The following is a 7,254-nucleotide window of genomic DNA, read 5'->3' as shown; positions in this document are numbered from 1 at the left end:
CTCCTCTCCTCTCCTCTCCTCTCCTCTCCTCTCCTCTCCTCTGGTCTCCTCTCCTCTGGTCTCCTCTCCTCTCCTCTCCTCTCCTCTCCTCTCCTCTCCTCTCCTCTCCTCTCCTCTCCTCTCCTCTCCTCTCCTCTGGTCTCCTCTCCTCTGGTCTCCTCTCCTCTGGTCTCCTCTCCTCTCCTCTCCTCTCCTCTCCTCTCCTCTGGTCTCCTCTGGTCTGGTCTCCTCCCCTATTATCTATTTCATAATATTACTGTTTAAATGTATTTTTGATCAAATAAATCAAATAAGACTTCTTTCAAAAACATAATGACCCTTTGTGACTTACTCTCTTTGTGGAGGACGTCAATGTTCATCTTCTGGATCATTGCCAAGTCAGCAGTCTTCTCTATTATTGTGGTTTCAAAGAATAAGAGATACCCAGAATTTGTCATCAACTGAAACTGAAATGTAAATATTCTGACTTTCATGAGCTGTAAGCTCTAATCATCAAAACTAAAACAAAAAAAACTTTTGAAATGTTTTACTTTACATGCAATGAATCTAAAATCGAAAGTTTCACTTTTTGAAATAACTTACAAGAAAAAAATAACTTTTTCACGACATTCTAATTTATTGAGATACACCTGTATATATATGTGATTCCCTCATACTCCGGTGTGTGTTAATCAGGCAGCGATGAAAGCTGCAGCCGGCTGCTGGATTTGTCTAATCTGACAGCAGAAACTGAAGAGATGGGGTCAAACAGACTCTGAGTATTCAGGTTTAAGTCCCCACCGGTATATAAAAACAGGTACACACACACACGCACGCACGCACGCACACACACACACACACACACACACTCACGGTGAACACACACACACAGAGAGAGCACTAATGCTTAGCTCCTGTCAAAAATATTGACCCACGAAGAGCTACTAATCCTCTGAACTATCTTTGCACTCTAGTCTCTCAGCTCCAGACTACATGAAGTGCTCTGCAAGAAAATATTTTTCATCAATATCTTTGACTTGTTTTCCAGGAAACCGTCCACATCCACTTCTGTCTTATATTCACATTTAATCATTAAGCAAATATTTTATCCAAAGCATCTAGTCTTGTGTCATTTTTAAGGCATAAAGCTCACTAAATACTGACTATAGACTCAATAAAGAAACAGAAAAACAGGTGAAAAAGGGAAAACATTTAAATATGTGTTTTTAATACCTCATGCAATTTCACTTCTCAGGCAAGTGTATCTTGCTTTAAATATATGTAAATATTCTAGATACAAAATTTTATTGGAAAACATTGTTTATTAATACAACTAAATAATGAAAAATTATTTTTTAAAGAAGAGTATTGGAATGTGTTTTACTAAAAAATAATTAAATAACATTTCATTACTGTGTTACTTACTAAAACTTTGCAATTGTTTGTAAAACTTAAAGGGGGAATTTTTGTTTTCTACACCATTTATTTTGGACACAGTTCCACTGAGATTTTTCAGAAAGCTTCTCCCTCCACACACACTATTTTTTAATAACACACCCTTACAAATAAAGGTCCCAAAAGGTTTTTTTTTACAGGAATGCATCAGAACAACTGTTTTTGGTTGCCCAGTCAACTCTTAAAAGAACCATTTTTTCCCATGCAGTGAACATTTAAAAAATCGAACAAACTGTTTTTTCCACTATAGAGAATCTTTTATGAAATGAAAAGTTTCCATGGAAGTTAAAAGATTCTTCTTGGAATCACAGATGTCAATAAAGACATGTGCTTCTATCTCTTCTTTGCTCAGAAAGCACTAAGTTCTCTTGGAGAGGAGAGGGAAATGGGTGCATTATGCTGACCTTTTGAGCCATAATCCAACTACACTGTCCAGACACAGACGGCACTCATAACCCCAGGTATTTATACAATACAGTGGCAAAATTAACAAAAAATAAAGCATCAACAGGTGTTGATATTTCCTAACATCACAGTAGAGATCAGATTGTAATCATGCAGCCGTCAGCTACAATATCGCATCAGATAGATCTGCTGATGAACGGTTCCCCCCATTCTCTACTATAGGAGAGGAAGAATTGTATAAACTTGTTAAATCTGCTAAACCAACAACATGTATGTTAGACCCTATTCCATCTAAACTACTAAAAGAGCTGCTTCCAGAAGTCATAGATCCTCTTTTAGCTATTATTAATTCATCACTGTCATTAGGATATGTCCCCAAAACCTTCAAATTGGCTGTTATTAAGCCTCTCATTAAAAAACTACAACTTGACCCCAAAGATTTAGTTAATTACAGACCAATCTCAAATCTCCCTTTTCTATCAAAGATACTAGAAAAGGTAGTATCCTCACAATTATATTCCTTAGAGAAAAAAAATTATATATGTGAGGAATTCCAGTCAGGATTTAGACCGTATCATAGTACTGAGACTGCTCTCATTAGAGTTACAAACGACCTGCTTCTATCATCTGATCGTGGTTGTATCTCTCTATTAGTGCTACTGTATATTAGCGTTGTGTTCAACACTTTCAACCACAACATTCTTTTAAGTAGACTAGAACACTTTGTTGGCATTAGTGGAAGTGCATTAGCATGGTTCAAATCATACTTATCTGACCGCCATCAGTTCGTAGCAGTGAATGAAGAGATATCATATCGATTATAAATGCAGTACGGAGTACCTCAAGGCTCAGTACTAGGGCCGTTACTTTTCACGCTTTACATGTTACCCTTGGGAGATATCATTAGGAAACACGGGGTTAGCTTTCACTGTTATGTGTTATGCTGATGATACTCAGCTCTATATTTCTTCGCGGCCCAGTGAAACGCACTAAATTGAGAAACTTATGGAATGCATAGTCGACGAGTAATTTCTTACTGCTAAATTCTGGAAAAACAGAGGTGTTAATTATTGGACCAAAACCCCCAAAAGTAATAACCTAGAACACTGCCTAACACTTGACGGCTGCTCTGTAAATTCTTCGTCATCAGTCAGGAACCTAGGTGTGCTGTTTGATAACAATCTCTCCTTTGACAGCCACGTTTCTAGCATTTGTAAAACTGCTTTTTTTCATCTTAAAAATATATCTAAACTGAGACCTATGCTCTCAATGTCAACTGCAGAAACATTAATTCATGCATTTATGACCTCGAGGTTAGATTATTGTAATGCTTTATTGTGTGGTTGCTCTGTACGTTTAATAAACAAACTCCAGCTGGTTCAAAATACAGCAGCTAGAGTTCTTACTAGAACCAGGAAGTATGACCACATTAGTGATATCGTCGACCTGTTTGCACAGACACCATTTAAACTGAACTGAGCTGGAAGATGACATCACTGAATTCAATAATGAAATGCCTTTAGCTGAAAATTGAGTGTTTAATCTTGTCATTTTTGACACACTATTTTCCTATTTTGATATTGTGCAGTTGCTTTAACACAATTTGTATTTTTAAAAGCGCTATATAAATAAAGGTGACCTGACTCTTCTTAGTCTGGTCTATCGCTTTCTAGAAACAACACCCACTCTTCCCCCTTCATCCTCCGTTCTAGTTATTGAATGATATTATGTGCCTATATTAGAAGATCTGTGGGGCATGGTTATCATCAGTACAGTCTCAGTCCAAAGCAGTTCTAGATTATTAGTTCATGCTTGTTAGCTACCCTAGTAAAAAAGTAACATATTTAAAATACATTTATTTCATAGTTCAATATATAGTATAGTTAATGACACATTGCTCAAGACTTACTGATATAAAAATTATAATTAAACTTATTTGGAGTACTACTTGTGCACAATACACATTTCTACACAAGTCTAAAATGTGTTTTAACGTCACTATTGATGAGGATTGTATGATTTTTGAATAATATCGGTTTAATTAAATAATCGCTTTAAATGCTAATTATTTAAAGTATACTTAAAGTTCCACTTTAGCACAATCAAATATACTTCAGTATATCTTTAATTGGACTTATAAAGTGCATTAAGTACAAAATTAGTTGTTCCAATTTAGCAGACTTTAAGTGCACCTGTTTAATTGCAGTGTATTTTATTAAGTACATAAATATGAAAATGTATTTGTAGTATACTTATGTATGTTTACATTGTATGTACATGCATTTTAAACCCTTTTTTGTCTCCTCACACATTATAATGAGCACCTCCCTTACAGAAAAACCACATGAATTTCACATGTGCAAAAACACGTGGTCACATGTACATGTGATTCTGCACATGTGAAAGTTCATGTGTGAAAACATGAAAATCACATGGGAAATGTGTGTTTTTGGAACATTTTCATGTGAATTTGCATGTGAATCCCATGTAAAACCCATGTATATTCCCATATAGAAGAAACTCAGGATTTGTTAGTGCTTTGCATGATTTGCACAAACGCCCAGCAGGTGATTTTTATTGATCCGTCACTTTGATGGATTCAGTACAGAAATACTGTGTATGGATCTGATCATAACAAACAGTGATGTTTTCTATTATCAGCATGTGATACCCGTGTTTTATTATGGGTTTGTGCTTAAAAAAAATCATGCATGACATTGGTTACATTAACTTCAAATGACTTGATGTTCAGGAAAAGAAGACAAATGAAATAACTGGATTTTCTTCATTAGAAAGCATCTTAATTTAATTTGTCATGCTGTGTAGAAGTGTGCTCTAATATAAAATAAACGTTACTGGCTTAAAAGAAATGGAGGAGCTTTTCAATATGTCCTGCATTAATTTCCTACATCAGTGCAATACTTGTTTGGCAATTATAACATGCAACATTTCAGTCGCAAGAAAGACTAAAGACTAAATAACATGCTTCAGCAAATTGTCATCCTTTACTCACCTTCATGTTGTCCTGAAGCTGAATGCATTTCTTTATTCTGTTAAACACAAACAAATGAAAGTCAATAGAGTCCAATATCTCCGTTTCTGCAGAAGAAAGCAAGCCATTAAGGTTAGGAATAACACGAAGGTGAGTAAATGATGACAATTTTTATTTTTGGGTGAATGATCCCTTTAATAAAAGACTAATAATGCTCTGAAAATTATATTGAATGAAAAGAGAATAAATGAAATGTACTGAGCTGCAAAAATAAATAAAACTGCTTTAGTTGAAACTGTAGGTGTAATTATAGCTTGTTTCCTAATTTAAAAAATATTGTCACATGAACACAATTTTTTTTCATTATTTTAAAGTTGCTTTGAAACATCTGTATTGTACAAAGTGCTATAGAAATGTGACCCTGGAGCACAAAAGCAGTCATAAGTACTGTATATATTTGTAATAGACAAAAATACATTGTATGGATCAAAATTATCCATTTTCCTTTTGTCAAAAATCATTAGGATATTAAGATCATGTTCCATGAAGATATTTTGTAAATTTCATACCATAAATATATCAAAACTTAATTTTTGATTAGTAATATGCATGGCTAAGAACTTCATTTGAACAACTTTAAAGGTGATTTTCTCAATATTTAGATTTTTTTGCTCCCTCAGATTCCAGTTTTTCTAATAGTTGTATCTCAGACAAATATTGTCCGATCATAACAAACCATACATCAATGGAAAGATCATTTATTCATTGACTCTTATGACTGATCTTGTGCTCCACGGTCAAAAATCATGATTTGAGTTCAATTTCATAAAAAAATAAATAAAAAAAGTTCACATGAAATGTACAGCTCAGATGATAACAAGCTCACAGAAAGTGCTCATGAAACAAGCAAAGACGGCTGAATCCAGGTCACATATTTCTGGACCCGCATGACTTTAATTGAAATGAATATGAATCAAACAATCCTTTTTTTTTTTTTTCAGACAGTGAACAGAAACACACCCTCTACATTTTCAGTTTTTTTATTTATTTTTTATTTTAAGTTCATTCCTTTTAACCACAAATTTAGCAGTCAACATCAAAGTAGCCCAATTCTTAAAAAGTAACAGCATAGAAATGTCCATTTCTGATTGGATGTAAAACAGACATGAACCTCTTTTGTTTAGCTTACAGAGGCAGTACATGTTGAAGGATGTGTGTGTGTGTGTGTGTGTGTGTGTGTGTGTTTGGAAAGGTGTGAAACACCTGAGACGATCAGTGGGAATGACTGTTCAGCAGACCACCGTTCTCTGATATAGCATCTATCATTTCCATACATTTGTATGTCTTAAGGCTTGAGCCGTTTTGTACTGTATGTACGGTACATAACCCATATATACAAACCAGAAGTAGCACATCTACCCCCCGCGGTGACATCATTGACCAGGACAAAGCAAGGGTTAGTTATAGCGGGAATTCACATCATGTGTGAGCGACAGCACCGTACAGTCTTTCACATAACATTCGTGGCGTTATCTCTGTCCCGCCGCAGCAAACGAGTAGAGCAACGCAGAAAGAAGAGGTGGAACTGCACAGAAAGCAGAGCCTACTTCGCTGGGAGTGAGAAACTTCAAGACACCGATCGTTAACAAGACACACTCTTGAGAAAGATGTTCACTTTTTGTTTAAACACTTGTAACAAATAAAAACAAGACCCCAAAAAAGCATATCAGTACTAAAGGCATACAGCCCCAAACCCCTGCCCTCCCAAGAAGAAGAAGAAGAAGAAGAAACAAGTAGAAGAGCCCTTTCTCTCTGTCTGTGGACAGTGACGTCACAAACAAGCAAACATGTATATATCTATATCTATGTGTACAGTACACACCACCCTCCCCCTGTCCAAAATACACCGTGCTCTAATGCTCTCATATAGCTACAACTCACACAAAATCTAAACTCATTTTTATTTATACCTCTTTTTTTGTATTTTATTTTAAAAGTTCAAAACTACCCAACAGCAGCATTCCATACGTTAAGAACAAACAATCTGATTTGTTTTTGGCGCAACGTTCTAAAAAATTACATTTCAGTACATTCAGACACAGATCCCTCACCAGGCGCCCTAAAGAGGCCACTTCACTCACTAGTGTACATTACACCTCTCCCCAATCCCATCAGGCACCATAATAATAACAGCCTACCTCTGATTACCCACGCTCCACAAATTAATTTTTTAATGCAGTTTATCTAACTTTTTATGCTTTTTTTTTTAGTATTTTTTTGCACTGGAAAAAATAACATTTTTTTTTTTTTTTGCGTGCAAAATCAACTCCACATTGAAACTAACACAAACGATAACTGAAGCAACGAAGGCAATCACTACTTAAATATATTCTCATATATATTTATATATATATATATAGTCT

Source organism: Barbus barbus, assembly GCF_936440315.1.
Source record: "Barbus barbus genome assembly, chromosome: 5".
In the NCBI taxonomy this organism is placed as follows: Eukaryota; Metazoa; Chordata; class Actinopteri; order Cypriniformes; family Cyprinidae; genus Barbus; species Barbus barbus.
Note: the sequence above shows the minus strand (reverse complement) of the source record.